General features: G+C 44.5%; 1 protein-coding gene and 1 non-coding gene across 3 annotated transcripts in view; both read right to left on the reverse strand.

Moving 5' to 3' along the window:
- Nucleotides 1-22,306, reverse strand: part of LOC122792214 (protein argonaute-1) — a 1,920,205-nt gene that overhangs the window by 1,699,217 nt on the left and 198,682 nt on the right. The gene's annotated exons all lie outside the window — the stretch shown is intronic.
- On the reverse strand, nt 21,475-21,547 carry TRNAR-CCU. The gene has a single exon. It is a non-coding gene; the product is annotated as a tRNA-Arg (tRNA).

Below are 22,306 nucleotides of genomic sequence, written 5' to 3' on the forward strand. Positions count from 1 at the left end.
GTATGTGTTTTTGAATTACATGCATGTTTAACATCAGCTGGCCATAATCGTAGTTTGCTTATTCTATTAGGATACAAACAAGACTGCTAGGATTATATGTGATGAATGCCTTAGTGTATAATTAGTGATATTTGTATGACTTCTTTAGTGAATTACATGAATGTTTAACATCAGTTGGCCATAGTCTTCGTTTGTATACTTAATCAGGACACAAACTAGACTGCTAGGATTATATGTGACAAATGCCTTAGTGTATATACAGTCATATTTGTATGACATCTTCAGGATCATATGTATATATTTTTTGATTCATAATTGTGGATGTTGGTCAGAATTAACCTTTAATATTGCATCATAGGCATTACTGTTTTCCTTATTGACATAGTTATACCTCATACATCTATTTATAGGATTTTCATCTATGTTGGAATAACAACAATACTTGATCCTATGTCTATTCCTTTTCCTTTTTGGATATTAGGATGTTTTGAATGGGTACACCAGCTATATTTTTGCTATACTTGTTTTGATGTCTATCAGTAACACATCCTGACACTATTTATTAGTCTCTACAAAAACATCTTAGTTATATTATTTGTTGAAATTAACAACCACACTTGATTTAAGTGTTACATGTACATTCTTTTGGATGGTATAAAATATATATAACCTGTTAATTCTACTTGGGTTGTTAATATTATTTCAGAGTCTGATAACTATATCTTACACCATACTTTGTTTAGTCTTTCTGACCTTTTGGACCATATATTATTGCCCTAGCCATATTAGTATCTTTTATATATAGTTACGTTTGAGGTGCCTTACATCAGACCTGTTTGAGTGGTTTGATACTCTGTAGTGGATTATTACTGTATCTATCTACCTAAATACGACTTCTTGATACCATTATTGTCCTGTATTGGACGTGGCTATTGTTTGTACAATACTGCACAAACTGAAATACTGCCATTATTGTCAGATTGTTGATTTTTTGATCCCTAATACAGGGCGTGGTTGCTTTCAATATTATAATTGATTGATTTTACATCAATCATGGATTTAAACAAAATATTTTTGAATTTATCATCCGACAAGGACGATCTTGCACCCTTTGGTATTGGTCAAGCTACGGATGGTTTAGCTAATACCAGTTCCATGAAGCCGGAACAACGATGTGAGAAACTATTTAGTGATTTAAACAGAAATATGAAAACACTCAGGTCTTTTGTTTGGCACCTCAAATTATTTAAAGCTTATTTGGTCAAAGGCATGAGTCCTAGGGGTTTGAGAGTCAAAATTCAACCTCTAGTAGCAGACCCTGATGATATTTTAACCACGGAATGGTTATCCATCCAACAAGAATGCTCAATGAAGTTTGTTGAATCTTTATCGAAATATTACACTAGGATCATTGATAAAGAAACCTTCAAGGTGTTGCAACTTATAGATGACTGTAACCAGTATCAGAATGATACATTTTTTTCCTGCATCACTATATAAACTTAGCTCAGATTTGTTAAATTTTGATGCTCAGCTCAAGGAAAGGAAACTTAAAAAATTTCTCGTGATCAGTCTGATTACGAGAGGGGGCAACCCTTCAAATACACTAGACGTGTTAGATTTCAAGATATGCACAACAGAAATGCATCCAATTCAAAAAGGAAACGTCCGCGTTCTATTTTGAAAGGACGTGGCAACCACACTGACACCACTGATTATGACACATCATCAGGCACTGATACGGAAATACAGCACATCATGGAGTCCCCTACCCCTAAACGCAAAAATTATACATCCCCTTTAGGCAACAGAGGGAGGAGAGGGGGTAGGAAACACAAGAAGGGTCACAAGTCTACAGAATCTTATGGAAGTACTAACGAACAAGTAAATCATGTTGTTGTTAATGTTTGTAACATCTCCAGTACTGTAATAACACCAGAACAAACATCTTTACTTAATAAAGATTTATCTTTTATACCTGGCTTTTTTGTGCCTGAAGACACTTTTGCACAGGATTTATTTACATTTTGCAGACTTATTGACCTTAAATAAGAAGTTATGTACCTACCATAACGTCCCATGTTAGTTGTCTTCTCTCGCCTTCTTTCTTGCTTGATGGGTTCGGAGCCGATCCCTCGGCTCCGACTCGGCACTTGCTAAGCTCGAGAGTCACTTTTACCAGCTCGAGGCAGCCCCATATCCCATGATGCAAGGCGGTAAGTACCCAGATCTCGTTTGATGACAAAGGGCAATAGCACCAAGCATAAAATACTTCCCAAAGGAAGAAAGAAAACTTACAGATGGAAGAAGGACCAGGTCTGAATGGTCTTCAGCATAACAGTTTCTTATAACAAGGTCTGTCCAGGCCAGGGGGAGGGAGGGAGGGACGCAAAAAAGAAGGCGAGAGAAGACAACTAACATGGAACGTTATGGTAGGTACATAACTTCTTAATGTTAAGTTGTCAATCTCGCCTTCATTCTTGCTTGATGGGACAGCGTCCCTAGCACCTCTATCCTGGGTGGCTCAATGGAACAAACTCTTGAGGACTGTAGAGCCAAAACTGGCTCTGTCCCTGGAGGCCAAGTCCAATTTGTAATGGGAAACAAAAGTGTGAGGAGTGGCCCAAGTGGCCGCTGCACAAATAGTGTCTAAAGGAAGTCTAGCTTGAAAAGCTGTAGAAGTAGCTAAGCTCCTAGTTGAATGTGCTTTAGGTTTTGAGCACAGCTGTTTTCCCCTGAGCAGATAAATTTCAGAGATGACCGAAGAAAGCCATCTAGACAAAGTCACTTTAGAAACAGGAAGGCCATTTTTATTATCCGCATAGGAAACAAAAAGTTGATCAGATTTTCTAAATTATTTTGTTCTGTCCAAATAATATCTAAGTTGACGGTGGACATCAAGATAATGTAGCTTTTGTTCAGCTCTATCTGAATAGTTAGGGAAAAATACAGGAGATCAATGGATTGATTCAAATTGTTCTTTGAAGCGACCTTAGGCAAAAGGTTGGGTTAGTTCTCAAAGATACTCTGTCTTTGTGAAAAACCAAATAGGGGTCGAACCGAAAGAGCATGAAGTTCAGACACCCTCCTGGCGATGTAATAGCCACTAGGAATAAAGTTTTCCAAGAAAGATATTTCAGGGAACAAGAAGCAGCTGGCTCGAAGGGGAAGAATCAAGGATGTCAGCACTAAATTTAGATCCCACTGAGGAGGAGGATTCCTGATTGGAGGTTTTAGTAGGAAAATTCCTTTCAAGAAGGCCCTGCAGAGCCTATGGGACATAATATTATGATCTGCTATCCCGACATGAAAATTGGAAATAGCAGCCAATTGAACTCTGACTGTGGAAGAAGAGGAGCCTGCATGAAAAATCTCTGCTAAGAAGTCCAGGACTGCCTGAACAGGGGCAGTAAAAGGATCAATATTCTTGGCCTTAGCCCAATAAGAGAAACGTTTCCATTTGCTTGTATAAATCCTCCTGGTAGAGGATTTTAACGAAGCTACTATGATGTCTCTAACTGTGTTAGAGATCAAAGGAAGCCTGGCTAAGGAAGGAAGTGGAGCAACCATGCTGTGAGGTTGAGAGAAGGGATTGACCGGTGCAGCTGACCCGATTGGTGAATCAGAAGATCTGGCACTGGGTCCAGATGCCACGGCTGCACCAAAAGGTGATGATGGAGGAGCGGAACCAAACTTGTCGAGGCCAGTAAGGGGCAACGTGAAGCAATTTGGCTTTTAAAGCGGTAGCTTTCTGGATAACCTGAGGGATCAGAGGAAATGGAGGAAGGCATAAAGAAGTCCCTGGGGCCAATCCTGGGTCAGAGCGTCTCTGGGGGATGGCCTGATAGAGGAAGAGGCTGAAGAAGTCTGGACATTTGCTGTTTTGGGGAGTAGCAAAAGATCGCAACATGGGCGACCCCATTCCAGAAAAATCTCTTCCGCTATAGATTGCTTGAGAGACCACTCGTGAGCCATGAGAATAGCTCTGCTCAATCTGTCCGCTACAATGTTGGTTTTCCCAGGGATATGCGTTGCTACCAGAAACCGATGAGAGGAGATCGCCCATTGCCATAGTCTGGCTTCTCGACACAAGGGTAGGACTTGGTTCCGCCCTGTTTGTTGATATACCAAACTACAGACATGTTGTCTGTGTGGACTGCAATTGTCCCTACGGGAAGAAAGTCGTTGAGGGCTTGCAGCGTTAAAAGCACTGCTCTCATCTCCAGGACATTTATGTGCAGATGGTACTTTCGAGCGGCTGCCACGTCCCATGAACCATCCTGCCCTGATAATGACCCCCACCCGATCAGGGAGGCATCCGTGGTGACAGTGGCTATCGGGGATGGGGTACAAAGTACCTGCCTTGGTGAACCTGAGGAGATGTGATCCACCAAGCAAGATGCTCTTTGCATGTCTGTGTCACCAGAATCTGGTGATGCATTGGAAGTTGCTGGTATGACCATTGTGTGAACAGCATCCACTGAAGAAGGCATGTAGAATCGAGCCAGGGGAAGAAGAGTAATGGCGCAGCCATGAGACCTAATACCTTTAGAACCATTCTGGCCTGTACTTTCTTGTTGGCCAGAATGATCCTGACATGACTCTGAATGTCTGAAACTCTTTGATCTGTAAGGGTAGCTGACATCGAACAGTGTTTAAGTTTGCCTATGAAGGTAATAGACTGGCAGGGCGATAAGGATGACTTTTCGAAGTTGATTGAGATGCCCAAATGAGAACAAAGGTTTATTGTGTAATCCCTGGCTTGTATAAGCTGATGCCTGGTGGTGGCTGACAGGAGCCAGTCGTCGAGATACGGAAACACCTGGAATCCTTGGCGTCTCAGGTGAGCCGTGACCACTGCCATGCATTTGGTGAACACTCTGGGGGCTGTAGTGAGACCAAAGGGCAGGGCTCTGAACTGGAAATGACTGGACCCCAGCGAGCGGAGAAATCTCCTGGGCGTCTGTGAATTTTGATGTGATAGTACGCATCCTGAAGATCTATTGAGCACATCCAGTTGTCCTTCTGTAAGAAGGGCAGAATTGACTGAAGAGTGACCATTGAATCTTGTCTTCCTGACAGACTTGTTGAGTCTGCTGAGATCCAATATTGGTCTCCAGTCTCCCGTCTTTTGGGGACCAAAAAGAACCTTGAGTAGATTCCGGGCTCTGAATGGTCTATTGTAACTGGCTGAATGGCTCTTTTGCAGTAGTTTTGAGACTTCTAACTCTGCAATTTCCCTTAGACCGGTGGTACATCTGGAAGGGAATTTGAGGGAAGGGACTTTCCTCGAAAGGAATTATGTAACCCTTGGATATGATCGACTGTACCCATCTGTCTTGAGTGAGGGAATGCCAGGCTTCTGGGTACAGTGATAATCTTCCCGACTGCCTCCAAGGAGGGACAGCCGGGCAACATCTCAGGGATGCTGAAAGGGCTTGTCAGAGAGAGGCTCTCTGTTTCCCTGGTTTTGGACCCCTCTGCCTCTAGGCGGTCTGTTGTTGTTACCCCTCTGCCTCTAGGGTAAACTGACCACGTGAATCGGCGTGACTCCTTGGGATTTCGGAACCACATTTTCCCACCTTTCTGTCCTTTGGGATAAGGTCTAGAAGGGTGGAAAACGGACTCCAACAGCAGAAAGAGTCTTGCCGTCCTGTTAGCACCTGGTCAAGGTTTCCTTCACCTGAGGGCCAAACAAAGCTGACCCATCAAAGGGAGAATTTGTGAAGGGCGCCTTAAAGGGATCCATAAAATCACATAGCCGCATCCAGGCTTGGTGTCTAAGAGCCACACCTGTACCTGCGGCTCTACTCGCTCCATCCGCAGCATAAGATATTAGCCGCATGGATGAGTTTGCAATGGAATTGAGGGTTCCTAGCTGCGAAGCAATTTTTCTTGAGCCCCTGCAGCTGTAGGATCCTGAACTACTTCACCCAGCTCCTTAAGGATATCCCTCTGGAGTCTGGTGAAGTGACATAGGTAATTCAGCGAGCATAGCAAAGGTCGCTGAGGAAAACATCCGCTTACCATACCTATCCATGGTCCTAGAGTCCTTATTAGGAGGATGGGCCAGTGCGGAAGGATCTGCAAGTTCCTTTTGGTGGCGCAGCCACCACCATGGCATCAGCGGGGACACCCTTAGTGAGAATTGCTTCTCACACGGCGCAGTGATCAATTTTGAAGGCCTCCTAGCGTCTGGCCCTACACAGTCAGGACGTGCCCACGCCTTCGTGCAATAACCTGCATAAGGGGGTCGAAAGGCGGAGACAGCCAGGAGGTGGAGGGCCGAGATCCAAGCGCCTCTAGGTACACTGACTCATCCTCAGAGGGATTGTTGGTGGGCCAGTTTCCCCTCTGTTTAAGGAGTTCTAGGATGTCTGAGAAGGAGACATCCTCAGAGAGGATCTAGGGATCCCTCTGACTCATCAAAGTCAGTATCCAGTGACAGACTCGGGAGTCTACATGTTTCCTCTTACAAGTCCTCTTCCTAGGAGGATCTCCCGAAACATCAGGAGAATCCTCGGAAGAGGAAATTCCCAATGGGGAAACCTGAGGCGGAGGATCTCTGGGTCCTGTAGCAAGAGAAGTGGCAGAGATGTCAACAGGTACTATAGAGGGAGGAGCTACGGGAACAGACTGCTGACTGATACCAGTGGCCAGCACACTCTTCATCACCTCGAATGCTCCCCTCCCAGGCAGGTCCGAGAGAACCCGTTCGAAGAGCTAGGAACTCCAGGGACCACCGAAGGGAAGTCTCCGAGGCAGATGTCGGAGCCGAGCTCACCAAGGCCGAGGCTCCAAGGGAAGAGCGGGTTCGGACAAGGGTCCGATGCCACTCACCCCTCGGAGGAGACCATGGAAGCCCGACCACGAATCCCTCTAAGGAAGGTCTCAAGAGGAGATAAGAGTAGAGGCTGAAGGAACAGAAGGGGTATCCGTCCTCCAGCCGTAGCAGTAACCATTCGAAGACTCCAACTCCAAGCTCTGGGATAGAGTTGAAGGAGGAACTGTAACGGGGTGTGGACCAACAGTCGTCTGTTGAGACGGACTATGTAACATTTGGGCCAGTACCTGTGACTTAAGTAATCTACTGACCACTCTCTCTAGGTCATGATCTGACAGTCTGGATGACCTTGAAGATCGGCTCCGATGGCTCCGTTCGAAAGAAGAGGTGAAGCGGGGCGAAAGTATCGGCACCAAGGAAGGAGACCTCGACCTCTTCCTGGAAAGAGCCATCGGAACCGATACTATAGATCCTGTCGGAGCAGACTTATCGGAGCCGACAGGAAGCCTCGATGTATCGGCTCCAGCCGGAGCCGATACAGCCACCAAAGTAGCGGTGTTGGAGCCGATCGGGCCGACACGATGCCTGTGCCACATGGGGTCGGAACCGATCGGAGCCGACACGAAGTGGTCGATGCAGATTCGGCACCGATAGCCATCGGTGCGAAGGCTGTTAAGCCAGAATCGGCTCCAGCGGAGCCGATCTCGACCGAAGCAGTGGGCGAGGCCGCAGGCTTAGACACAGAAGCCTGGGCCTTGGAAGATTTAGCTGATTTTGATGGAGCCGACTTGGCGGAGAGCCCTCCGGCAAGAAGGCCCCTAAGTATCAGCTTGTTGCGTCTTTCCTGCAGGACTCTCTGGCTGAAGGAATGACAAATAGCACAGGAGTCCTGCAGGTGAAGAGGCCCCAGGCAATACAGGCAAGAAGTGTGACCGTCTGTCAGAGACATCTTCTGACAGCACGAGTCACACTTCTTAAAACCTGAGACCCTCTCCTTTGACATGGTGCTTCACAAAACACACACACACACCAGTCAAAAATTTAAATTAAAGAAAATACCAAAAAGGTATTCCTAAAAGAAACACACACACACCCTAACAGGGAGGGGATGGGATGGGTAAAGTTTGACTAAAGAAAATTAGAAGAGACAGGGATTTTCTGTCAGGAAATCTAAATAATTAACTTATAACTAACAATAAAAGGTTTTTTAACAAAAAGGGGCTTTAATATCAATAAAGTGAATCACTTACCAGGAGCTGGTAAAAGGAGGACCTCATAAGCGAAGCGGCAAACGAGATCTGGGTACTTACCGCCTTGCATCATGGGATATGGGGCTGCCTCGAGCTGGTAAAAGTGACTCTCAAGCTTAGCAAGTGCCGAGTCGGAGCCGTGGGATCGGCTCCGAACCCATCAAGCAAGAATGAAGGCGAGATTGACAACTTAACATCTGTTTTTTCAGGACAAGGGGGAAGAACAACAAATCATGGATGATTTCAAATATCATGCCTCCTCTTTCATACCTCCGATGCATCCTTCTGTAAATCTGTTTTTACGTAGTGCACTTAGCGATTTACATTTTGTGTCAAATACATGTCCATCTATGCCGAATAACATGACAGATAATGAATTATCTTGTTTAAATGAACTAGTACTAAACAAGGAACTTGTTATTCTTAATGCTGACAAAGGTGGGGCAGTGGTGGTGATGAATTGGAGCGATTATGATATCGAGGCTCACAAGCAATTGGGTGATGTTAGATACTACACCAAAATGCCACTCGACCCCAACCTTTATGTTTAAACAACAAATTGATAATTTTTTGCATTCTGTGGTTGACAATGGGATTAAAACAACTAAAACTCTAAGTCACTTAACCATTACTGATCCTGTCACACAATATATTTATTTTCTACCAAAGATACATAAAGATCCTTTACATCCACCAGGTAGACCCATTGTATCGGGTATTGGATCACTCACTGAGCCCCTTTCTGAATTCCTGACCAGGTATTTAAAACCTTTACTTTCCTGGGTTAGATCCAGGATTCAATATACCACCCAGTTATTAAGCATTGTTAATAATATGCAAATTGAGGGAAATTGGTGGCTATGTACATTAGATGTAAGTTCATTATACACCAACATTCCCCATTGGGCTGGTCTTGATGCCATTGAATATTGGCTTTATAAATCAAATATCTATCAACCTGGTTTCAATACTTTCTTGATTAATCTCACCGAGCATGTGCTTACGAAAAATGTCTTTTTTTATGACAAGGAATGTTATCTACAGATCAAAGGTACTGCGATGGGGGCATCCTTTGCCCCCATCTATGCTGATCTATTTATGGCATATATTGGGGAGATTTTGATTTATGATGATACTCAATCTGTTTTTGCATGAGATTGATATCTGGCAGAGGTATTTGGATGATTGCTGGATGGTGTGGAGATCTGACATTGAGTATCTCCATGAATTCATGGAATATTTAAATGATAATAAATGGGGAATGCATTTTACCATCACTTATGACCTTGACTCCATCACGTTCTTGGATGTTTTGGTCACAAGGAATCAGGACAATACCTTGAATACAGAAGTATATAGGAAGTTTCCTGAGTATAATACTTTACTCCATGCCTCCAGTTATCATACAAAACACATTGCCAGAAACATTCCTAAATCACAGTTCATCAGAATCAGACGCAATTGCTCGAATGATCTTAGCTACAAAGATCATTCTCAGGATCTATATAATAGATTCATCAATAGGGGCTACAGTTCAGGGTATGTCACCATGGCTCAAAAAGTACAGTTTTGTACCTACCATAAATGTAGATGTCCGAACTGGATAGCATCTGCAGTCATAACAACTGGGTTGTCCTGTCGTCAGGCAGCCCTTCGGTCGGCCGGATTCCAAAGTCTGGGTCCGGCTTCGGCTGATGTCGCACTTCACCCGACGTCATCTCTGCTGGTCTTCGGGTATAAAGGCATCAGCCGACGCCATCTTCCTCAGTGTTTCTTGCCCCAGATGCCAGTTGCCCTCTTGGAAGGCTAAATTTTGGATAAATGCCAATGTTTCCAAAAGGATAGAAGGCAAACACAAAAAATAAGCATGTATGTACATATATACAAACAAATACACCATAAGAGACTCCCCCCCCAGCTAGCTATTAGGAGGGTAAATACCCTAGGAGTACCACAGAGGGAAGGAGGGAGGTAATCCTGACTGCAGATGCTATCCAGTTCGGACATCTACATTTATGGTAGGTACAAAACTGTACTATGTCCTTCATGGATGCATCTGCAGTCATAACAACTGGGTAGAATACCATAGCCAACTAGCGGAGGAGGAAGAAGAACTTATGGTGTGGTTAGGATCCCTTGCAGTACAGCAGTGGCAAACCCTGCTCGGGATCTGGAATACAGAGGTAAATTATAATGCTTGGCAAATGTATGCACGGAGGTCCAAGTAGCCGCCTCAATAATGTCCTTGGTTGCCACTCCTCGTAAGAAGGCTGTGGTAGTGGCTGTTGCCCTTGTAGAATGAGGCCTTATGTTCTGTGGAATTGGTTTTCCATGGAAGGAGTAACAGAATCGTATGCAATTTCCTATCCATTTGGAGATTGTCTGTTTGGAAATTGCTTTTCCTTCCTTCCTGTTGCATAGGCTACAAAAAGCTGGTCAGTTTTTCTGTTACTTTTGGTTCTGTCCAGGTAGTAGCGTAGTTGTCTATGTACATCCAAGGTATGCAGCATTCTTTCCCCTCTGTTTTGTGGGTTGGGGAAGAAGGTAGGTAGGTGGATTGCCTGGTTTAAAGATACTCGGGATACCACCTTAGGCATAAATGTAGGATTAGTTCTCATGGACACTCTATCTTGGTGGAAGATTAGGAAGGGTTGTACTGCCATTAGGGCCTGAAGTTCAGAAACCCTCCTTGCTGAGGTTATTGCCAGTAGGAAAGCAGTTTTCCATGATAGATGCTGTAGGTCTGCTGTTGCTGCTGGTTCAAAAGGAGGGAGTGTCAACTTTTCTAGCACAAAGTTCAAGTCCCAAGCTGGCAATGGTGGTTTCCTAGGAGGTTTTACATTCTTGATCCCTCTGAGGAACTGCCTGAGTAGAGGATGTGAAAAGACAGGTGGATCAAAGCTGTATTCTGCTGAAATAGCTGATGCATGTATCTTGATGGAGGAATAGGACAGGCCTGTATGTAGTAGCTCTGCCAAGTACTCCAGAATGTTAGCAATATCTATATTAGACACATCTTTTCCTCTTTCAGCACTCCAAATGACAAACCTTTTCCATTTTCCTGCATAGTTCCTTCTTGTTGAAGGTCTGCGGGCTTCAAGGATAATGTCTTTAACCCTTTGGGAAAGATCTGGATTAGTTGCTGCTATGTGCTGTTCCATGCAGTCAGTTGCAACGTTTTTAGGTTTGGATGCATGATGCTGTAGTTGTTCTGAATTAACATCAAAGGCATCAGGGGTATTGACCACATTTTGTCCCGAGACATGCTCCTCAGCAATGGGTACCAGTGTTGTCTTGGCCAGTTCGGAGCTATCAGGATTATCCTTGGACGCTCTTCCTTGATTTTTAGCAATATCTTGTGTATCAAGGGAAGAGGTGGGAATGCATATGCTGTCAGACCTTTCCAGCTGAAGGAGAGCGAATCCACCTTCCATGCAAGTGGGTGGAATGTCCTTGTGCAGAATTTTTTGAGCTGGTGATTGAGAGGGGAAGCGAATAGATATATCTGTGGCATTCCCCATTTCTTTGTGATGGTCTTGAAGATGTCCGGGTGTAGCATCCATTCGCGAGCATCCGAGGTGGTTCTGCTTAACATGTCTGCTAGAGTGTTCTCCTTTCCCGGTACAAATATTGCCTGTAACTGGATGTTGTAGCTGAGTGCCAGGTTCCAAAGGTCCAAAGTCATTCTGCATAGGGGGTATGAATGAGTGCCTCCCTGTTTGTTGATGTACCACATGACTGTGGTGTTGTCTGTCCTTATCATCAAATGGCCTTCTTTGAGAAATGGTCTGAATTTTTGGATTGCCAGTTTTACTGCCAGCATTTCTTTTTGGTTGATGTGCAGGTGTAGCTGGTCCTGAGTCCACAATGCCTGTACGCATTTGTCCAGCATGTGAGCCCCCCATCCTAGGTCTGAGGCGTCTGTTGTGATGGTTTGGCTTGCTCGAAAGTTGTGAAAGGGTAGGCCTGGGTTTGACTGGCATGCTTGAGCCCACCATAGGAACTCCTGTTTTAGGCATGGGATTAGTGGTATTTCTGCTTCTAGGCTGTGCCTGTGTTGGGACCATAAATTCTTTAGGTACCACTGTAGTTTTCTCATATGCAGTCTGGCATGTGGGACCAAGATTATGCATGATGCCATGAAGCCCAAGGCCTGCAGAACTTTTCTTGCTGTTAGCTTGTTCTGTTTTGTTAGTGCCAAGAAGTAAAGAGGAGTTCTTTTGTTTTCTGCAGTTAGGAATGCCATTTGTTTTACTGTGTCCAATTCAGCCCAAGAATGTCCTTGTTTGGGATGGTATCAGCCTTGACTTTTGTAAATTGACTGTGTATCCCAGGGCTTGTAGCAAGTAAATGACCCTTTGTAAATCTGTTGTCAGCTTGCTTTTGTTGTCCGCTTGTAGCAGGCAGTCGTCCAGGTATGGATAAATGTGGATTCCTGTAGTCTGCAGTGGGCGATTACTGATGCCAGGCATTTTGTGAATACTCTGGGCAGTAGATAAGCCAAAGGGCAATGCTGAGAATTGATAGTGCTCTGATCCTGCAAGAAATCTGAGGTATCTTCTGCAATTTGGTCGAATGGGGACGTGCAGGTATGCCTCCTTGAGATCTAGAGTTACCAGCCAACACTCCTTGCCCAGCATGGGAAGAAGTTGCTGTAGGGTCAGCATTTTGAATTTTGGGACAATGATGTATGTGTTTAAGATGGACAGGTCGAGAATAGGTCTCCAATTTTTTTTCTTTTCTTGGAACTAGGAATAGTCTGGAGTAGAATCCTTTGCCTTGTTCTGTTATTGGTACTCTTTCCACAGCTCTCATCTTTGTTAATTGCATTATCTGCTGTAGAGCTTCCATTTTTTGATTTGGAGGCAGGTTTGGCATTCCTCTTTTGACTGGTAAAGTGTGGAAGTGGAACCGGTAACCTTGGTCTATGGTTTGCAAAATCCACTTGTCTTTTGTGATATAGTGCCAATTTTTCGAAAATAAGGCTAATTTTCCGCCTAATGGTGCTGCTATTTGTTCCCTGGTAGGCGGAGTTAGAGTCAAGTCACTGTGATTGTCCTGTTGCAGTGGTAGTGGCTGTGTCTGTGCCTCTGTTATTACCTTGCCACTGTCGTCCTCTGTAGGCACCCCCTCTGGATTGATTTCTGCCTCTGGAGCGTCTATTCCTGCCCCTTTGGGATCTTGTTGAGTCAGGAAAGGACCAATTTTTGGCAGGCCAGTTCCTGCTAAACCTTGGGGGCTGAACCTGTAAGAAATCTTTAACCGTTTGTACAGATTTTGCCTTTTCTTCCATTTTCTTCATCACCTGCTGGGCAGGTGTACCAAACAAACTGGCCTTATCCATCGGAGCATCTAATAACTTAGCTTTAACATGATCCAGTAAGACCTGTTCCTTCAACCATGCATGTCTTCTTATCACTGTGCCAGTCATGGCTGATCTAAATGAAGCCTCCAGTGCATCATAGCCACATTTTAAAGAATGGTTACTAACCTGTTGTATGTTATTTACCATTTCTAATACATATTTCTTATCTATAGAGTCATCAGAGGATAGCTTTTTAGTTAACTGATCAAGCATAAACTCTTGGTATTGTATCATGTGAAACTGACAGTTTAAAGCTCTAGCTGAGAGAGTAGCAGAGGTGTAAACTTTTTTGCCCCATCTGTCTAAAGACCTGGATTCCCTTTCAGAAGGAATAGGGTTTTTTGCTGTGGTCGAGGCTACTGCCTTAGGCCCCTGGGATATAGTTTCGGGGTCTGCAAGAGGGGCCTTGTACAGGTGGTGATGAGTGTCTGGCACCCTGTAAAATCTATCTGGTTTGGCAGGGGCTGGAGGTAAAGAATCAGGTGCAGTGCAGACATCATTAAATGCATCATCCACAACAGAAAGGACAGTTATAGCTAAGGGCCTATGTTGTGGTAAGTGCAGAAAAGTTCTAAGTCTTTTTCTGGAGTCTGAGAAATCCTGTTCCTGCCATTGGAATTGTTCTCTCATGGCATGTAAGGTTTCCCCAAAGGAGAATTCCTCTGGTGGAGAGGCAGCTGGAATGGATTCTTCAGCATCGGAGTCTTCATAATTGGAAAAAGGAGCCTCTGGCTGGTCTGTAATATCTGAGTCATCCGCAGAATCATCAGAGGACACAGGCTCGGGGGGCTCTGCTCTAGGTCTCTTTTCTGGGGGCTGAGAGGCCCTGTCTGGGTGGGATTGAGATCCCCTAATTAAGGATATTAAATCCTCTGCCAGAGTAAGCATTTGTGAACTAGAAGTGGGCCTGGTTGAGGGAGGTTTAACAGGCACTGATTTAGTAGATTTGGCTGCTTTAGCCCTGGCAAAGGCCTTAATAGACATGGCTGCAGGAGGCCTAGCAGCACCACGTGCTGGGGTAGAGACATCCAAAGGAATGGTGTCTGATAAGTCAGTAGTAACCACAGTTGTAGGTAAAATTTCTGAGGCTGATTCAAATAAAATAGCAGGAACCTCAGTAGTAGTCATAGATTCGGCTTAACCGTGGTTTCGGCCGAAACCGCGGACCGCGAGTGTCGGTCTTTTTCTTTGCGTTTTTTAACAATTTGGGTAGTCGGAGGATCCGACGGCATAATGTACGCAAAATCTGAGCCGAAAAACTGTTCAGCAAACTCCGACCGACGCCTAAGCGTTCGTCGGTTGAAGGAAGCACAGGCCGAACAGGCTGCTATGTCGTGGTCTGGGCCTAAACAAGGCAAACAGTAAGAGTGGAAATCTTTATGAGGTATTTGTTTCCCACAAGTTAAACAGTTATTGACTTTTTCAGACATCGGCTGAGGCAAGAAAGAGTCCCCAACGGGGTATTTAGCTTTTAGAAGTCTTCGAAGTAGTATTCGGTAGTAGTAATCTCTGGATCTGACCGACCGGCACTTGCGAACAGCTTCTGCTTCGGGCGCCACGCAGCAAGAAAGACTGAGGAAGATGGCGTCGGCTGATGCCTTTATACCCGAAGACCAGCAGAGATGACGTCGGGTGAAGTGCGACATCAGCCGAAGCCGGACCCAGACTTTGGAATCCGGCCGACCGAAGGACTGCCTGACGACAGGACAACCCAGTTGTTATGACTGCGGATGCATCCATGAAGGACATCCATCCATCGGGTCTGCGTAGATATGATCTATTGACATATAAGAAGAAACCAGTGTCAAAAAAGATATTACGTTTTACTACAACATTTGGTAGGAACACTAACAGATTTATGGATATTATCAAGGACAACTGGAACATATTGAAGGCGGATGGTAATATTAATACGATAATTCCTAATGTATGTTCATTTTCTTTCCATAAAGGAAAAAACCTAGCAGCACATTTTAATCACTATAAACATCACTCTGATTCTGTACTACCTCAGTTGTATCAAACCACCATCATGGGTGACAAACTTATTGGTTGTTTCCCCTGTGGTCATTGTATCAACTGCAAACATATCTTTTAAAATCTAAAGAATTTAGTAGTAAAAACAGCAGCATAGTATATGATATCCAATTTTTTGCCAACTGTAACACTGATTGGGCTATTTATACGGCTTGTTGCAGTTGCCAATCATTTTATATTGGTCAAACCTCTTGACCTTTCAGTTTACGTATGTCAGAGCATTTGAGTGACATTAAATGTAAAAGAACTACCAATGCATTATACAAACACACACTTAAATATCAGACAGCTAAATTTCATTTCACTATTATTGATAAACTCATTGGGGATCGAACCCATAAATCTGGTTGGCATCACAAACTTGATACTCAAGAAAAGAAATGGATTACCAAACTAGGTGCTCTGTTTAACCCTGGGCTTAATGAACATTTATGAGTTAAATTCTGTGATGTCTCTTGTTAGCCTATCAAATGTTTTGTTTCATTTGGTTTTTCACTATATAAGACTTTGTATATTTGGTGTGCTTTTTTTCTTTTATACACTGAAGAAGGCCAGGTTAAACTAAGGCCGAAACCGGTCTGTTGAATTAAGCTTTTATGAAGTCTTGAAGTAGTTTCAATAAACTACATTTTTTCACGGCTCACTTGTTGCTAACTAAGTTTATTTTCTATGTTTTCGTTTTTTGCCGCACAACTTCCTACGTGCAGGGGAATTTTATTTTGATACAATCTGTAGTGAACCACAGACTTTGCAGGACAGAAATGGCAAAGTGAAGATGTTGCAGTAGAATCTCTAGACAGGATGCCTGAAACAGGAGATAGTCTAAGTAGGGAAAGACTTGTATCCCCCTCAGCCTGCAAAAAGCTATCACAGCAGCAAGGGCATTTGGTGAAAACCCTCTGGGCAGTAGGAAGGCAATGGGCAAAGCAGGGAACTGAAAATGCCAGAAGCAACAGAAACATAAAAACGTCCTGAAAAAGGGATGAAAAGGAATGTGAAGATAAGCACCCATGAGCTCCAGAAACACTGGAAAAGTCCGAGGAAGCAGCAGAGGGAATAAAGTCTGAAGGGACAACATCCAAAAACATAGGACCTTCAGAAAGGTGTTTAAGTGAGAAAGGGCTAGAATGGGTCTCCAAGTGCCCTCTTTCCTGGGAACTAAACAAAAAATTCTGGATAAAACCTCTCCTTCCCCCCTTTGAAAAACTGGAGCTTCCTGAATAGCTCCCAGAGTCAAAAGATCCTGAAGCATTCCTGGAAAGAAAGCCAACTGTTCCTGAGGGGGCTGAGGAAAGCCCAAACGGGGAAGAGATTTCCAGATTATGTAATACCATAGGTGGATAACGGACAGAACCCAAAAAATCACAAGCAATCTTTAACCAGACAAAGAAATAGGGAAAGATGAACAGAAAAAAAAGTGGCCGAGAAGAACAGGATAGTCAGACAGCACCTGGCTTGTCAAAGAAAAGGAGATTTGTGTCACAGGAGTCTGGGTAGCTTTAGTAGGAAGATCCACCCCCCCCCCCCGATTAATCTTGGGAGGAAAGAGAGAGAGACTGCCTATGAATAAAGGCGGGCTTATTAGGGTAACTTCTTTGAAATTTAGACACAGGAAAAACAAACATGCTTAAGTTCCTGTAAAGCCTTGACATTATCCTGAAGAGACTCAAGTCAGCAGCAGCTGCACCAAATAAATGTTTGTTATCCAGAGAAGCATCCATCAACTTAGCCTTAATCATCATCAGGCAAAGATTGAATCACAAGCCAGGAATATCTCCTCAGCACAGAAACAAAAGCAACAACTCTGAAGCATCTGCTGCATCGTAACTGCACTTAGAATGGCGAGCCACTTGAGAAGAGGCCTCCAGCAAAGAAAGCAGAAGTCTTGCCTTCAGAATCAGGGTGATCAGAAATTACCTGACAGGCCACAGAAAGAACAGCCAAAATTTATTTAACATTTGTTTACTGGGAAAGTGACTTGGAACACAACAAATATTCAGTGGAGTCCTGGGGAGAAAGGCTCCATATGCAGGTCTTTAACATGGGAGGAAACCAGAGCACCTGGAGAGAAAAAAACCCACATGAACGCAGGGAGGACACGCAGACTCCACATAGATGGCACCCCAGCCAAAATTCGAATGGAGGAACCCCTTGTGCAACACAACCCTGCACCACTGCGTCATCCTAAATATATTGGGACATATGGGTCTGATAACTGACTGCCCTAAATGCCAAGGTAGCAGAGGTATAAACCTTACCTAGCCTTTCCATAATTCTGTCTATCAAAAGGAAGAAGCTTTGTATAAGGCAGTAACTGACATTGTCAGATGCCACAGATTAGTCAGATGAAAGACATCGAATACAAGAATTTGCAATCTTCAGGCACCCTATAAAACCTATCCGGTTATTTGGGGACAGTGGGCCAGGAGTCCGAAAGCTGAGATGCAATAGAAAAGGCATGCAACAAGGCAGCCCAAACAAGGAGCACAGCAGGTGGTCTGGGAAAATCCTTTTGCAGAAGCACTTAATATCTCTTCTGCACCTCAGAAACCTATGCACAATCCCATTAAAAATTCCATCCTCCTGGAAATGGTGTCCCCAAATTATCGCTCTTCAAAGGGAGTGTCAGGACTTGTGGACAATTCCTTCTCAGAACCACTGTCTAAAGGAGAAAGAATCTGGGATAAGTAAAAAATTCCTCATCTGAATCCACCTCTTCCTCAAAGGAATCCTATCACCAAGGCCTTTAAAGAGAAGCAGAGGACCAAGATGGAGCAGGAACAAAAACTCCTTGGAGATTAAGGCCATAAGGCCATAAAACAAACCCAAAGAAAAATTCTGCCATTCACTGAGCCTCCTTAGGAATAGGAGAAAAGTACAGTTGTGTATACTTACCACAAATGTAGATGTTGGAGTGTATTCACTGTTGCAGTCATTACATTTGGGTTATCTGCTTGCAGGTAGCCCTCAGTCAGCCTGATTATCAAAGTCTTGGGTCCCGCGTCAGTTACCGTCTCACCTTCCGTGACGTCAGGTAGTCAGGGGTATAAAGCATGAAGCAGACACCATTACATCAGTTTTTCTTGTCCCAGATGTCAGGTGTCCCCATAATGGGAAGCAATTATATACAAGGTTACACCGCCAACAAGAAGCAAATACACCAGAAAGCTTTAAGTATAGTAAACAAGAAGAGAGGTAAAGTCAATCGAAGTCAGGGGACTGGAGGGAGGGTAACCAGGACTGCAACAGTGAAGACACTAACATCTACATTTTACGCTAAGTGTACACAACTGTACTGTGTTCTTAGAGTTTCACTGATGCAGTCATTACATTTGGGTAGAGTCTCAAAGCTATGGAAGGGAGGAGGCAATTAGAGAGCAACAGGACCAGCTATTAGGCCCTGCAAGTCTGCAGTGGCAAAACCAGCTGTGGATTTAGAAAAAATTGGCAAGTGGTAATGCTTGGTGAAAGTATGCACAGAACTCCAGGTATCAGCTTCTAGGATGTCCCTGGTAGGGACACCTCTGACAAAGGCTGTAGAGGTAGATGCAGCCCTGGTGGAATGGGGTCTTATCCCCTGTGGGGTAGGTTCTCCATGGTGCTTACAGCAGAAATGAATGCAATGGCCTATCCACTTAGAAATGTTTTTCTTTTAAATGGCCTTCCCCCTCTGCCCCTGCAGCAAATGCAACTAGCAGCTGTTCAGATTTCCTGAGAGGCTTAGCCCTATCCAAGTAAAAGCGAAGTTGTCTGTGCACATCCAAGGAGTGTATTATTCATTCCCCTTTGTTCTGTGCATTAGAAAATGTTGGCAAATGAATGGACTGATTAAGGGCCCCATTGGATACCACCTTGGGCATAAAGGAAGGGTTGGTTCTGAGGGACACCCTATCCGCATCAAAGATGATGAAAGGCTCCACTGCCATGAGGGCCTGTAATTCAGATACCCTTCTAGCTGAATTGATGGCTAGGAGGAAGGCTGTTTTCCAAGAAAGGAATTTCAACTCTGCAGCTGTAGCTGGCTCAAAGGAAGATAGAGTGAGCTTTTCCAATACAAAGTTAAGGGTCCCAGGCTGGAGTAGGGGCTCTCCTGGGTGGTCTTAAGTTTTTGGCACCTCTGAGGAATTGCTTCAGCAGTGGATGAGAAAAGAGGGGTGGCTCTGTAGAATAATGTACTGAAATGGCTGAGGCATGGATTTTGATGGAAGAAGGAAAGACCCTTGTGAAGCAGCAAAGTTAAGTATTGAGTATGCGGTAAATTGGGCACAGTTGTGCCCATCCCCTAAGTTTGGCTCCAGGAACAGAATCTTTTCCACTTTTCAGCAAAGGATTTTCTAGTACTAGGTCTCCTTGCCTCCAGAATGACATCCATCACTTGCTTACTGAGGGATGGTAATGCAGAGCTCTGGAAATTAGACAGGCTGCAAGGTTCAGGGTTTGAAGCTGGGGGTGCAGAATCTGGCCCTCCTGCTGGGACAGCAGGGAAGAGGTCTGAGGCAGGTGCCATGGTTCCAGCAGTGACAGTGCGCAAGAGGGGGCATCAGTTTTGGCGTGGCCAGTCTGGTGCAAAGAGTATTGTCCTTGGTTTGTCCTGTTTGATCTTTAGTAGAACTTTGGAGAGGAGAGGCAGAGGGGTAAAGGCATAAACTGATGGTTTTTCCAGGTGAAAGACAGGGCATCCACTTTCCAAGCTTGTCTGTGGGGAGTCCTTGTGCAGAATTTGTCCAACTAGTAGTTTTGAGGGGAAGCAAACGGGTCTATCTCTGGCCTCCCCCATTCGTTTCTCAAAATGTTGAATATCCTTGGTTCCAGTTTCCACTCGTGTGGATCCATGAGATTTCTGCTTAGGCCGTCTGCCAGTGCAGTTTGCTTGTCAGATTTAATTAGTATGTCTTGGCTTTCTGCCTGAATTACACAATCGTGCAGGTATGGGTATATTTGAATATTTCTTTGCCTGCAGAATGCAATGACTGGAGCTAGGCACTTTATGAATACCCTGGGCGCAGTAGATAAGCCAAAGGGCAGTGCAGAGAACTGATAGGGATATGCAGGTATGCTCAAGTCCAGTGTTGCCAACCATGCATCCTTGCCTAGCATAGGAAGCAGCTGGTGAAGAGTCCGCATTTTGAATTTTGGAATCACCAGAAAGGTGTTTAGAATGGAAAGGTCCAGGATAGGACGCCATGAATTGCCTTTTATGGGTACCAGGAAAAGTCTTGAATAGAAACCTTGTCCCTTTTCCTCTTCCGTAACCAACTGAATAGACCCCATGTTTAAGAGAGAGCACCTGATTTTGGGCCTCTGCCCTCTGATTTGGGGGTAGATCTGGCCACCCGCTTGGTGTTGGTAACGTGTGGAAATGAAATCTGTATCCTTGGGACACTATTTAGAACCCATTTGTCCTGGGTAATGAGTTCACAGTTTTTGGCCTGCAGACAAATCTTTCCACCTAAAGGAGCATTCAGTTGGGAAGTACTTGGAAGTCTTAAAAGCAAGTCATTGAGACGGTTTTCCATAGGGGGAGTCCTGCTGCTCCCAGGCTTGGGTGCGGAAACCCCCACTGCCTAGTCTTGCGCGTGTCCCTTGGGACTGAAACCTGGGGCTTCTGCTGTGTCTGGGTTTGGCTTGAGAAGACCTGGAAGGGGCTGGAAAGGACCAATTTTTGGAGGGCCAGTGCCTACTAAATCTAGGAGGCTGAACCTGTAAGACATCTTTAACAGTTTTCATAGATTTAGCTTTACCTTCCATCTTTTTAAGAACTTCCTCGGCTTTGTTGCCAAACAGGCGGTCCTGATTTAAGGAAGCATCCAACAATTTAGCTTTAACATGATCAGGCAGAGATTGCTCCTTAAGCCAAGCATGCCTTTTGAGCACAGACCCAGTAACAGCAGGCCTGAAAGAGGCCTCTAATAAATCAAATCCACATTGCAAAGTAGGTTTTCTAACCTGTTCAGCAGAATGCATGAAATCTTGTAATTCTTTATTGTCAGCACAGTCCGGCATTATCATTTTCTGTTTAAGCAATCCAACATGTTTGGAGGCCCTGATGAGATCTGAACTCATAACCTCTGGTTTAGGAGACCAGTGCTCTAACCCTTGAGCTACAGAGCCTAAAAGTAATAACTGCAACCGTGAAACACGAAGAACATCTGATAGTGCATGTAGCCTGCTCTGAAGCGTAGATATTTTCGGCAAGATTCCCTTATTGGGATGTGCAGGTAAGCTTCCTTTAAATCCAGTGTTGCCAACCAGGCATTTTTGCCTAGCATGGGAAAAGTACAGTTTTGTACCTACCATAAATGTAGATGTTCGAGTGCTAATACAGCTGCAGTCATAACAGATGGGTTCTCCTGCCGTCAGGCGGGTCCTCGGTCGGCCGAATTCCAAAGTCTAGGTCCGGCGTCGGTTGTAGTCGCTTCTTCCCTGACATCAGTGCGGCAGGGGTATAAAGGAACCACCCGACGCAATTTTCTTCAGTTTTTCTTGCCCCAGATGTCAGGTGCCCCCAGAAGGAAGGCAATAATAAATATGTGTGATAATGCAGTGCTATATAATCAAAATACAGTAGTTGCAAGCAAATACATCATAAATGAAAACCCCAATCAGGTTGTATGAGGATGTGTTAGCCTATAGGCCTGTCCCAAGAGGGGAAGGAGGGAGGGAAACCTGGACTGCAGCTGTATTAGCACTCTAACATCTACATTTATGGTAGGTACAAAACTGTACTATGTTCATCGTGCATACAGCTGCAGTAATAACAGATGGGTAGAATCCCAAAGCTAAGAAAGGGGTGGTAGGCACTAGGAGGAGCCAAAATGCCTTGCAAGACTGCAGTGGCAAAGCCTGCTCTAGATTTGGAGTATAATGGTA

The sequence above is a fragment of the Protopterus annectens genome, chromosome 1.part2 (assembly GCF_019279795.1).
Source record: "Protopterus annectens isolate FY-2018-M chromosome 1.part2, PAN1.0, whole genome shotgun sequence".
NCBI lineage: Eukaryota > Metazoa > Chordata > Ceratodontiformes > Protopteridae > Protopterus > Protopterus annectens.